Below are 13,236 nucleotides of genomic sequence, written 5' to 3'. Positions count from 1 at the left end.
CTTCACACCCGTCTGCAGGACGAGGCTTCCAATGGCCCCACTTACCACGCACGCTTGGTCTCTGTCCCGTCACCTCGAGCGGTGCTGGTGGGTGTGAGCTGGGGTCTCCCCGCGGGTTCCGTTGCCCCATGACTAGTGATGCTGAGCAGCTCCTCACGTGCTGATTGGCCGTTTGCTCACCTTCTCTGGGGAAACGTCTCCTCGGATCATTTGCCCAGTGTTTCACTGGATTTTCTGCATTTTTATCATTGAGTGGTAAGAGTTCCTTATACGTTCCGGATCGGAGTCCCTGCTTAGGTCGAGGATCTGTGGGTTGCCTTTTTTCATTCTTGGTGACACCGTTTGCACCACTCAACTGTTATTTTTGATGAATTCCCGTTTATCTATTTTTTCTTTTGTTATTGGTGCTTTTGGTGTCAGAGCCGAGAAGTCACTGCCTAACTCAAGGCCACCAAGATTTATTGCTGCTTTCCCCCGAGAGTCTCGCGCTTTCATCTCTTACATGTAGGCCGTTGGCCCTTCTGTTAATTTTTGTCTGTGGTGTGAGGTAGGGATCCAGCTTCATTCTTCTGTGTGCGGACGAACCGTTGGCCCAACACCGTCGGTTGTAAAGCCTGTTCTCTCCCCACTGAGTCGCCTGGCCGCCTCGTCAAAAATCACTTGATTGTAAATGTGAGCGATTACCTCTGGACTCCCCATTCCATCCCATTCGCCCGTGTGGCCCACACTGTCGTGGCCCCGGTGGCTTTTAGTCTTGAAATTGGGACGTGTGAGTCTTCCAACATTGGTCTTCTTTTCCAAGATTGTTTTGGCTCTCCTGGGTCCCTCGCATTTCCATATGAGATTTAGGATCAACTCGGCAGTTTTGGCAAAAAAGACAGCTGGGATTGTGATAGGGGTTTCATCGAGTCAGAAATGGGACTTCCCAGCCCTATGATTCTTCGGGAGATTTGGGAGAGACCCAGAGAGCCTTTCTCCAATACTGAGTTAAAACTGGAAGTTCGGTTTCCTTCATCTCCCAAAACACACCCCCTTTCACCTCCCAGCCCCGTGGGCTGGGTGCTGCTCCGCCGTCTGAGACACAAACCCGAGGCCCACAGGTGCAAGGTGACAGAACACCATGGGGACAGTTAGCTGCCCACGGACACACATCCAGCAGGCGGTGGCCACTGTCCCCCCACCATCTCGTCCACACGTGTGCCTGAGTCCTGGCTGGACCCTGCGGGGCACTGTTCACCCCTCAACCAGGAGACGGAAGCTTCCATTCGTTCCTGTGACCAGGTGACCGTACGGAAGACCAAGGAGGGGCTGGGGGCTCTCAGGCTTTCCTGTAGGTACAGAAATCAGAAACGAACACCCGGGGCCCCCCCAACCTGAAACCCCCCATCTGTCCTTCCCGCCAGAATCTCTGGGCAGTTTTGTCTTGTCTGTAAGTCCACCGTCCCGACCAGAGCAGGAGGGATCCAGGGCCTGTAAGCTTTGGGTCCAGCTCTCCTTGGTGGCCCTTCCAGTCTCTGGCCCCGTTTTTGCTCATCCAGGAAATGGGCACGGCGTGAGTTCAGGGGCTATTGTCCATAGTGGCGACATGGACAGAGACACGGAACACCCCCAGAAGCAGGCCAGAGCGCCGTCACCTCAACCGGCGACACGGAACATGCACGTTAACGAAATGGCTCCTTCCCTGTTGTGCTGGGAGCCTGCTGAAAGCTGGCGCCTCTCCCCAGAAGACACGCTTGCACAAAATACTCCAGTGCCTCACGCATACAAGCCCCAAACTCGGAGCCGCTGGCCTGAGCCAGGCTGGGAGGGCGCAATGCAAAACCCAAATAAATAGACCTTGAATGGCAGGTTTGGGCAGAATAATGGGTTCGTGGGATGTCTGCCCCTTGCTCACAGTCAAAGAGGATCCAATCCATCTGGGCTGAAGCCCTTTCCTCACAGGCAGACCCGGCCCCCTCCCAGTCAGCAGGACGCATTAACAGAATGTCACGTCTTTGGGTCAGCAGGAGCAGAGACTCGAGGAGCAGTCCCCATGCACTGCTCCAACCCCACAAACTCCTACTCATATGTCAAAGCCCCAGCCAGTCATCCCCTTCTCCGTGGAGAGACTTCTTCCTTCTCCCTGAGGCAGAGCACCTGCAGCCCCTTCCGTGTGTGAAGTGTGGATTTAGAGGGTCCGTGTGTTTGTCTGCCTCACCCCCAGGACCGCGTCCCTTTGCACACCCACCAGCACAGGGTGGAGCCCTCAGGAGAGGACGGCCAGTGAACTGCTGGAGATTTGCATCCCCTTGAAGCAGAAGGAGGAGCACACGATGTGGTCTGTAGACCGTCCCAGGGTCTCCCCCGTGCACCCCCTGCCCTGTGCAGACATTGCCATCCTCTGATTTCAGACGTGCAGCAAGTGGGGGCCCTGTGCCAACGTCCCCTCGCCACGGCCCTGCATCGTGCTAGTTGCTCCCTGGGCGCCGCCCTGTGCAAGCTCTTGTTTTTCCCACTGATTCCCTGCTGTACGTCTTTCCAACCTCAGGAAGTCCGTGTGAATATTTTCCCAACTTGTCCTCACTGACCATTACCCCAGTCCCCAGGAACTCACAGGAACTTTCCAGAAATCTCCCTTTATCTCCCAAAGCCCATCTGGTTCCATTTAAGGATTCACCCTACTTCCTCCTGTTTTCTGAGCCACTGAGCCCAGCCTGTCTCCGAGCTGAGCCGCCTCTTCTCCAGGCAGTGGGAAGCCCAGATTTCGTGAGCTGCCACGGGGGGCTCCCCACATCTGCCCACGCGGTAGGGCCACCTCGGAGCTGGCAGGCAGGGCTCTTCCTTCCCTGCCTAATCCCGTGCTGTCCCAGACCCATGCCTAGTGCACAGGCCCCGCATCACGAGGGACTGACCACAGATTCCAGCCTCAAAGCCGTGTCCCCCTGTGACAAGAGGGACCGTCCCCCCTGGAGGCTCAGCTGTGGCCCTGGGGGCCTGGTGGCCGGCTGGCGGCCGCCTCCATCTGACCTGGTTCCCTTTACCTCTCAGAGCTGCTGGGCCGAAGTGGGGGGATGTTCCACGGAGTTACCGCTGCCCCCCGTTGAGGGTGAGGACACTCTGGGCCCGCTGCTCTGCCTGGTGCCGTCGGGCCAGCTGGGGGAGCGGGGAGGAGCCTCTCCAGGCAGCAGCCCTTCTCACTGGCTTTGGGACTAGAAATTGCATCGTGCGACCTGGTGACCTTCTCGCAAGCCCTTTTGAAAGTCGAGATACCGTGGTCGTGCTGGCAGATGGCGGGAGCATCCGAGAAGTGGGTGCTCTTGTGTTCTGTTGTCTGGGCCTGTCCCGCGGCACCCCGGACTCGCTGTCCCCAGCTGTGTTGCGGAGGGGCGGCACCAGCATCTCAGAGTTGGCCCTTGTGCCGGAAGGAGCCTCGGACATGACCGTGTTTAGAGAAGGTGACCCGCGCCTGAGGGGAGCCCAGCCGAGGCTCCACGTCAGCACCAGTCAGGGCGCGAACGGTCCTGCACTCACGCGGTCATCTCACGGAGGCTGGGAGGGACCTACAGATACCGGCTGATCTTTGAGGGGGCCCAGGTGCATGGGGGAAATTGGACGTGTGGGTGCTTGGGTGCCGAACCATCCTGGCCCCCTGGTGCTTCCGGCGGACTCACGGTGGACTCGGGTTGTTTGTTGCCAGGCTCAGGTGGGGCGGCGGGGAGTCTTGGCCTCTGGGGTTCTTGGAGGTGCACAACCGCGTCCTGCCTTGGGCACTGGGATGCTGGACTCGGGGTTCCGGCTGCTGGGAGGCACAGGGGTAGAGGAACTGGGGGCATCCAGACAGCGCGAGCACGTGACCCCATCTTCCTGCCGGCCGACAGCCTCCCACTCTGTGGGGCTAGGTGATCCTGAACCTTTGGGGATGGGGGGTCCCTGGGGCAGGTGGCTCAGGAAAGCGGGCTTGCTGTCCCCACCCAGGTGAGGCATGTGGACAGGCCACCACTCCCAGGGACCCGGCCACCGCCTCTGCTGCCCCAGCTGCATGGCGTGGAGGCAAGCTAAGCCCCCGCAGTCTCCATCACCCTGGGAGAGCGCATGTGAGAGACGCGGCACAGGTGCACGTGGGCCCAGGAGCGCGAGGCCCAGAACCAAGGGACTCCGGGCAGTGCCCAGGGGAGGGAGCTCGGAGGCTCCCAGGGCCAGCGTCCCTGTGAGGATGGGACCACAGGACAGGCCGCCTGGCCACAGCCTTGCAGCTGTTAGCCGTCATTGTCATTGGGGCCGAGTGGGGCTTCAGTGTGCCCCGTCGCGCCGTGGGGACAGCAGTCCCTTCATGCTGTGCAAGCAGGTGCCAGGCTGAGTGACCATCTGCCCTCTCGGACTCCACCCAGCCAGCCCCAGGCTCTCTGCAGGGCTCAGCAGGGACAGCCCCTGAGTCCTCGTAAACTGTAAAGTGCCGGGTCCCCCGAGTCCTACATAGACCATAAAGTGCTGGGTCCCCTGAGTCCTCGTAAAGTGTGAAGTGCCGGATCCCCCGAGCTCTGCATAGACCATAAAGTGCCAGGTCCCCCGAGTCCCCGTAAACTGTAAAGTGCCGGATCCCCCAAGTCCTACATAGACCATAAAGTGCCGGGTCCCCTGAGTCCCCGTAAACTGTAAAGTGCCGGGTCCCCCGAGTCCCATAAAGAGCCGGTTCCCCTGAGTCCTACATAGACCATAAAGTGCTGGGTCCCCCGAGTCCCCATAAACTGTAAAGTGCTGGGTCCCCCAAGTCCTCGTAAACTGTAAAGTGCCAGGTCCCCCAAGTCCCATAAACTATAAAGAGCCGGGTCCCCCGAGTCCTACATAGACCATAAAGTGCCGGGTCCCCCGAGTCCCTGTAAACTGTAAAGTGACGGGTCCCCCAAGTCCCATAAACTGTAAAGAGCTGGGTCCCCCGAGTCCTACATAGACCATAAAGTGCTGGGTCCCCCGAGTCCCCGTAAACTGTAAAGTGCCGGGTCCCTCGAGTCCTACATAGACCATAAAGTGCCGGGTCCCCCGAGTCCTCGTAAACTATAAAGTGCCGGGTCCCCCGAGTCCCATAAACTGTAAAGAGCCGGGTCCCCCGAGTCCTACATAGACCATAAAGTGCCGGGTCCCCCGAGTCCTCGTAAACTGTAAAGTGCCAGGTCCCCCAAGTCCCGTAAACTGTAAAGAGCCGGGTCCCCCGAGTCCTACATAGACCATAAAGTGCTGGGTCCCCCGAGTCCTCGTAAACTGTAAAGTGCCAAGCGACGGGGGGCTGAGGCCGTCTTCCTCTGCTCTGCTGCCACAGCCGTGCTGTGTGCACGTACACCGCCAGCACACGAACGGGCGAGGGCCCCTTCAGTGGGTCAGGAGGGCCCTGTCGTGACCCGAAATGGCAGCTGCTTAACCAGTGAACCTGAAAGGTTGGCAACCACGTCCCTCGGACCTGCTCCATGCTGTGTTTGCAGAACTGCCGTGTCCCGCTGCAGCAGGGGGCACCAGGCCAGCCCCAGGGGAGCCTTTGTGGGCAGGAGGCCCCTGCCATCCATGTGGCCCAAGAACACAGGAGAGCAGTGCAGATCAGCAGCCTCCCGCCCTCGCAGAGAAGTGGGGGTCTCCCGCTTGCTCACTCACCTGTGGGTGTTTCCAAGGGGAGGACTTCCCAGGCCAGCCCCTGCCCGTGGCGGCAGCGGTCATGCACAAGGACGGGCCTGCTCTGCCCCCGGCACATGCCAGACCCCCGTCCACTCTCCCCCACTCGATCCCCACCCCCGCCTGCAAAACAAACTATTATTTTCACCCGACCAATGAGGACACTGAGGCCACGGAGGGCAGCAAATTCCCCTGGGTCACACAGCTAGCATGACGGAGCCTCGAGGGGCCCTGTGAGCTTGGCACTGGGGCCTGTGTGGCCACCTAACAAACCACCCTGAGACGTAGTGGCTGACAACAGCAAGACTTCTTCCTGTCTCACCAGTCTGCGCTTCGGCAGGGCCTGGGGGGGCAGCTGGACAGGGGGCACGGGATCCACCTGCAGGATGGCGCCCCACCACTGGGCGGGCACGTAGCGCTGGCCGCCGGGGCCTCTGCCCAGGCCTTCCCCCAGGGTGGGGCCAGAACCCCAGGAGTCGGAACGGGGAGCCGCCAATTTCTCAAGCCTGAGCCTGGACACTTACTCAGGTCACTTCTGCCACTCTGTTTTGGTCGAGTCCACAAGGCCAATGGAAGGGGACAGAGGGCACACAAGCCCTTCCATGGGAGAGCGTGGGAGAACACGGGGCTACGTCCGTCTGGCCGCTGGCCCATCCAGAGCTCTCCAGGTGGCAGAGGGGGCACCTGGCACCTTTGGTCCTGTGCCAGCCCTGGCCCTCCACCTGCCCCAAGCTCCAGCTTCCTTGCCTGTAAGGTGATGGGGACAGGGCTGGACCTGGTGCCCTGCGGTGTTCCGTCAGTGAGCCTCTAACCCCGCTCCGGAAACCTGGCTACATGCGTGTCTCCCCTGCCACAAGGAGAACCTTGGGTCCCAGCTAAGCATATTGCCACGTGCAAGAGTCAGAACCAGCCAAGAGTGGTCAGTGTGCCAGAGGGGCCACGGCCCCACCCTGTCCGCCTCCCAGGGGCTGCTTCCCACAGGTCTGTCCCCGGTGGCCTGCCGGCACCCTTTTCCTGCTGTGTCCACCGACGCCTTTTCCTGCATCTAGAAGCCTCCCTGAGTGGGCGACTCGGAGCCCGCTGGGAGAGACACCCCCACCACCGCTGAAGCCTGCCTGGGCGTTGCCACCTGGTGTGGGTGGAATCGTGCAAAATGTCTTGACAGGGCTTCCGGGGTTCATTCGTGGCCAGACTCCCAGCCCCATGTCCACTATGGGGTGTCTCTGAGTAAAGGTCAGGGAGGGGACATGGGCCTGGCCTTTTGTTCAATGGGAATGTTTTCCGGGCTTGTCTCCACCCCAGGACCAGCTGGTGGCCTCTGACGGTGACGGGAGGGGATGAGAGCAGGGACACGGAGGCACCCCCAGGGTCATCCTCGGCTCGGACCCCAGCCTCCTGCCCGGGCGCCCTCAGCACCTGCCCGACGTAGCCCCTCTGCCCTGTGGGCCCTGGGCCCAGCAGTGATTGCCTGGGATGAGTGTCAGCTCCGGGTCCGGGGAAGTCATTTGTCACAGCGTAAACAGGAAATGGCATTAGCAGAAAGCGTGGTGCCACAGGATGGCCACGGCCTCCTAGGGAGCAGCTCCCCTGGCCCGGGCAGCACTGCCCACAGACACTCAGTGCCTGGCTGCCTGACCGCCGACTTCTGCAAGCTTGTGTGTCCGTCCCGGACTCGGCGTTGGTCAAGGACGGCTGGACCGCCCCGCCACGCAGATACGACACTGAGTTTCAGAGCCAGCCACCCAGAACCACTATCTACAGGCAGTAAGAAACCACGCCCGGTGCTAGCCCTGCAAGGTCCGCACGTGGCCTCACCAGCCCCTGCTCACACTCCGACTGCTGGCCACGTGGGGCTCCCACACTCGAGTTCACCAGAACTTGATTAAACTGTGACACCGCACCGGCCGGGTCCCGAGCAGCCACACGTGGCTGGTGCAGATGGAGAACGCTCCAGCCTCACAGAAAGTGCTGTGTCTGAACCACGAGAGAGGCCCCTCCCACAGCTCTGTGTCCTCTGGCTCCCGTGGCTGAGTCCCATCCACAACCACAGTCCTTACAAGTAGACGTCAGGTGCCACCAGTGCCCCTGCCCAGGGCGAGGCTGAGGCCCAGCTCACACCTCTAGGAACCGGGTGCACTGGGCTCAGACCCGGGACGTCCCCCCAGGGCACGTGGCTCAGTACCCACGTGGAGGTGGCTGTTGGGGCCACAGCGGGAGACTCAGGGCTGCTCCTAAAACATCTCTTCTCCTTTTGTGCCCAAACGGCAGGGAAGGCTCTTCCCTAGTCAGACCCCAGGGCCTAGAGTCATGCAGTCCTGGAGAAGGCGCGGCCCCACCGCCAGCCACCAGGGGGCACTATGGACAGCCTTGCCAGGAGGGGCCTGGGTCCCTGGTGCCAGAGCCAGGAGGGGCCTCGAGGGCTGCTTCTCCTGAGACAGCAGAGGCCCTGAGGCCTCCCCTCAAGGCCACCCCGTCCCCGGAGCTCCACGCACATCCTTCCCTGATGCAGCCCTACCCTGGTCTCCCCACCCCCTTTTCCCCCAGGCCGCCAGCAGAGGAGAAGGCAGAGCCCTCTGCCCTCCTACACGAGGCCTCCCCTTCCCCTCCGGCCTCCATCCTCTTGGCTGTAGGTCTCACAGCAGTCCTGCCCGCGGTTGTGGCAGCCGGGAGCCCTTGTGTGTCCTGCAGTGGCTGCTGCTCCTGCCATCACGTGCCCCTCCCCACAGGCATCGGGGCCACAGAGCGTCCAGGGTCACAGGGATGGACAGGAGTGACCCGTGTCTGGCTGCAGCACGTGTGCTAAGGGCAGTGGGCGACGGGCCCGGCCGCTGCCTGGGGCTCCCGGCCTTGGGGTGCAGGCGAGCCTCCCCCGCGGGGCTCACACACCCACGAGGCTCTCCCAGGCCAGCAGAGAGTCGATCCCTCATGCCCTCCTCCCACCACCCAGAGGGCTGGTGGCTCTGCTGCGTAGACACGGCTCTGGCTTCCCTCCCCGGGCCAACCCACCCCCGAAGACGCCCACATCTCCACGCCCCACGCGCGACCCCGTCCAGCCAGGCTGTGACCACCCCGATGACACGGACAGGAGCAGAGGGCAGTAGTGCTGAAGCTGGGCGGTGACTCAGCACACGAGGTCCCTCTGTCCTGTCACCTCCCGACCCTAAGGCGCTTCAATGGGTGAGTCTGCTGTGGGACTAGGGTCTGTGTCCGCGTGTCCGTGTGAGCGGTGAGCGCCTCCCTGACTCCGCGTGCACCCAGCTCTGAGCCAGTGCTGGCCCGGGGCTGCCAGACCTCACACCAAGGCCGTGTGGAGTGTGACCCGCGGTCAAAACGGGGATTCCGTCCACGAGCAGAGAGGGTGCCGGGGCGGACACTGCACTGCAGACCACCGCGGCTGTTGGCGGGTCCCCACTGGGACTCTTGCTCCCACCTGGCTGGGTCGGGCTCCTCTGTGCCACTTGGGCAGGGATGGCCCGTCTGCAATGTGGGGGAGAACTGGTCATCATTCCTGGTCACTCAAGTGGCATCTGCGAGGCAGGCCAGTTCTTTGTGGGAGCTGAGTGTTCACATCTGACGTCCTGGGGCCAGCTGGGGCCACGCCGTGTGCTGTCATCGAAACCAGATGGCTGGCGTGGGAGGGGGCTGTCCGGGCAGAGTGAGATGCGTCCTGCGTGTCCCGTGGCTGAGTCGTGGCACCAAGTGTGCTGCTCCTGTCCTCCCCTCCGTCCTCGCGCTGCTCCCTCCCGCCTTCCTCACTCGCCTTCTGAAGACCCACAAGGAGGACCCAGCACCGCAGTCAGGAGGGGTTTAGGGTTTTCCTTCCGGAAACAGCTGTCGCTTGCCCACACAGCCACGGGACCACAGCTTGGAATAGCCATTTAGACCGGGCGTGGGCACCGCGCTCAGCATCGGGTGTCCCTGACGGTTCGTCATGACCCCAAACCTCAAATGCCCACCCGGGGGGGGGTCCCCATGGGACATGACACAGCGATGGAGACGGACTGTCCCAGGAGCGCCTGCACACGGTGTGACTCCGCGGTCTGCGTGTCGAGAGGACGTCAGGGAACCTGTGGTATGAGAAGCCAGCAGGGAGGTCCCAGGGCAGGGAGGGGCACTGAAGGGCAGCCCGGGGGCTCAGCACCTCCTGCTTCTCACTTCATACGAGCCAAGTGGACGCTGAAGGAAGTGTGCCCCTTTCTGTATGCACACTGTGTTTTGTATTTAAAATGTTTTTAAAAAGGAAAAATTCCCATCCTGCCTCGACCCTGACGTTGGCTAAGCCACATAATCTCTTTGAACATCCTCTTCCTTACCGTGAAGAAGTGGGAATAATGATAGTGCCTTCTTCACAGCCCCTGAGAAAACGTCGCAGGTGCCCCCTGCCCAGGGCCTGGCCAGGTCATTTAATGCCACTGAAACAAACACCTCCAGCCCCAGCATGAGGGCAGCAGTCACCTTGTTCTGCAGAACAGTCTAGGCCCAGCACGGCATCTCCAAGGTGTCCTGGACCCTGTTCTTCCCTGATGCTCGTGTTTTTGCAACCACTGGCTTTACCTCATGGTGCAAGATCACTGACTCAGCTCCTGCCATCACAGCTCTTCTCCACTCCCCAAAATCCAGATGCAGGCAGGGGAGACAACACCTGGTATCACACACATCACTTCCACACACTGACCAGAACCAGGCACATGCCACACCAGATACCTGGGGAAACTGGGAGATGGACTCCTCCTCTGGGCCAGGGCCCAGGGGAAGTTCTAGAAGGAGAGCATGGGCAGCCGTGGCACCACACTGCCTCGGTGACAGCTGCAGTTGCTCCTACAACAGCCGCCAGGTGGTGGGCACCAGATGAGGGAAACAAGCTCTGGGGAGCTGGGGCAGTGGGGGCGCTGGCCCGCGCTCAGCGAGGGCCCCCTTCCAGCCAGAGCGAACACTGGTGTGTTTCAGCTGGAACTTAGACACACGGAGGAGAGGCAAGGCTTCCAGAAGGAGAGAACTTCCCAGACAAGGTGATGGGTGTGGAGGGCATGCCACTGGGCCAAATCAGCCGCAGCGGTGAAGAGGGGCCTGTCTCCCACGGCCTGTCAGGCTGCTGTCTGGCTGCTGCCTGTAGGGGGGCGTTTCCAGGACTGTCAGAGACCTCCCGCTTCCACACGTCCTGTTCTGTTCAAATGCAAGTGTCTGCCCTCCCTGCCCATCCCCTGATCCGAAACCCAGCGATTGGGCCCAGGGTCTGCACACGAGCCGATCCTGCCAGCCACAGGGAGCCACTGCAGCCACGGGAGCCAGTCTGTGGCGCAGACACCGCTGTCTGTGCCCCGGGTGGGGCGGGACTGTGGCAGGACGGTGCCGGGACTCCAAACGCCTAGACTGTCCCCTGGGCTTTGTTCCCTCAGCTTTGCAGAGCTCATGGAGCGCCACTAGTGGGACAGGCCCAGTGGGCACGTGTGCAGGTGTGGAAACGGCCGGCAGAGAAGAAGGGAGGATGCACACGATGTGATCAATCCCGTCCCTAATCGCTTGTCCAGACCCAGTGGGTCACTCTCATGGCAGAGCTGGGTGGAGGTGGCTGGGGTGCGTGGGAGGGAGCAGGTCAGAAGAGCGAACCCGGGCGCTCAGAGAGGGGACACCACGGGCCTGTCCCCATGGTCCTCAGAGGTGAGCACTCACATGTCCCAGGATGGGGCCCCCAACGGCACCTGTGTCCCTGGAACCCTCGGTCCCAGACGAGGTGGAAGGTTGGTCACTCTGCTGGACCTTGGTTCTCACTGAAAATATCACTCTCTCAGCTGTTCCATGGAGTCGCGGAAAAATTCTTAGACAACGTTGGTGTGTGAAATCTCATGGGGTCCACGGGGAAAGCCCACCCAAGGCCGGAGGGGGTTCAGAGCTCACAGCATGCTTTCAAAGCACATCGCAGGCCAAGAACCAGGAACGACCCCCAGGTCCACGAACCAGCAGTAGACACAATGCAGCGTGTCCACACCGCGGACTACTATCTGCCGTAAGACACAAGGCAGCCTGACCCAGGCCACAGCGCGATGCCCCTCAGAAGCATCCCGCCGCGGGATGCGGCCCAGTCACAGAGGACCACACGCAGGAGGGTCCCGTTCCCCTGAAGGGTCAGAGAGCCAAAGCTGCAGAGTCACAAAGCAGGTCAGCGGTCGCCGGGGGCCGGCGGGGGGATGGGCCTGAGTGCTAACGGGGCGGGGCGGGGGGCGTCCGGATGATGGGAGAGTTCTGGAATGCCATCGCGGTGATGGTTGCACGTGAGTGGGCTGAAAACCACTGAACTGTGCACTTGGAAAGGGGGAGTTTGACAGTCCGTGAATTATATCTCAATAATAAACAAACAAACCAAAAAAATTAATACATTAAAACCGCACGACTGCTCATTTCTGGTAGGTTGTGGGGCTGTTTCCCCGGCGTACCCTTCCCTGGGACTCCCTGGGGCGACGGCAGGTGCAGCCCCCCAGGCCTCCTCCCCGCGCCCTTCTAGAAGGCTCAGGACCACGGCCATGGCCCGGCAGTGAGGTCCCAGGCAGCGCCTGCCTTCCTGAATGCTCTCACGTGGCTTTCTTAACTCCGTCAGCAGGCATTCGAGGTTTCGAGAATTTTACAGACTGAAATAGTGACAATAATAACCCGAAACTGCTGACGGTGTTTCACTTGGTAGCACAGAAGCCTCTCCCCCAGCTGCGGGCTACCCTGGTTGTCTTGACGTCACAGAAGAAAGTGTCCATGTCCAAGCAGAGGAACATGGCTCTGGAGAGGGTCATCGGGGCGCCCGGGGCCTGGGGGGTGGGTGCGAGGCATCCAGCCGGGGGGCATCCAGGCCAGGTGATGCGGGAGGTCACACCCTCCCTTGCACTCTTTGTTTTGGCAAAGTAACTAGGAACTCTGCTACAAGGAGGGAATTCAAAGAATTTAGGAATTTCTAGCCTGCATCAGCCCCTCACTTTCCTGGGTAGGTAGGCTGGTGGCCTGTGGGAGAGATCCGAGTGCAGAAGCACGGCCTGAGCGTGGGGCGTGGGGCGCTCAGCGGCGTGGGCTGCAGCTCTGTGTCCCAGGAGGGGGGGGGCTGGAGTTGGTCTGTCTCTGTGTCCGTTCCACTGCTGCCCTCAGAGGCCAGCTGCACCCAGGTCTGTGTGACCAGGTCAGAGGGGTCAGAGCCCACACCGAGGGCGGTTTTGGCATCACTCTACTAACTGGGGGAGTGGCAGCCCCCCCCCCAAGGCCAAGGGAACAAACAAGACCCCAGCTGCCTCCTGCAGGTGGATTCCACAGGGGCTGCAAAGGAGACTCTGGCCTCCGAGACTTTGGGGCTACAGATTCCCTCCAAGGGCCTCATTGCCCATAGACCATGTTGGGTGTCCTTCCTGCCCTTCAGCCAGCAAGCATCCAGCTCCTGCTCTGTGCCCAGCACTTTGCACGCTGACCAGAGGCTCAGGGCTGGGCTGCTCGGACCAGCTGAGAGAGGAGCACTGACCCGCCTCAGCCCGATCCCGGCCTCTCTGCCAGTCAGCACCATCCTGTCTGGCAGAGGTTTCCCCAGAGCAGGTGGCAGAGTGGCTGTTGGTTGTTGGAAGGCAGCCGGTC

The 13,236-nt window shown here is 61.2% G+C and overlaps 1 long non-coding RNA gene across 1 annotated transcript in view; it reads left to right on the top strand.

The window, feature by feature from the left end:
* LOC121103397 overlaps positions 1-11,920 on the top strand; it is a 30,946-nt gene extending 19,026 nt beyond the window's left edge. The window contains exon 3 of the long non-coding RNA XR_005835558.1: positions 11,427-11,920. This is a non-coding gene — a long non-coding RNA (uncharacterized LOC121103397). The remainder of the gene's footprint in view (positions 1-11,426) is intronic.
* The last annotated feature ends 1,316 nt before the right edge of the window (positions 11,921-13,236 follow it).

The sequence above is a fragment of the Ursus maritimus genome, unplaced genomic scaffold, assembly GCF_017311325.1.
Source record: "Ursus maritimus isolate PB19 unplaced genomic scaffold, ASM1731132v1 scaffold_19, whole genome shotgun sequence".
Classification (NCBI taxonomy): Eukaryota; Metazoa; Chordata; class Mammalia; order Carnivora; family Ursidae; genus Ursus; species Ursus maritimus.
The sequence above is the reverse complement of the archived record's forward strand: the minus strand, read 5'-3'. Positions and strand labels throughout refer to the sequence as shown.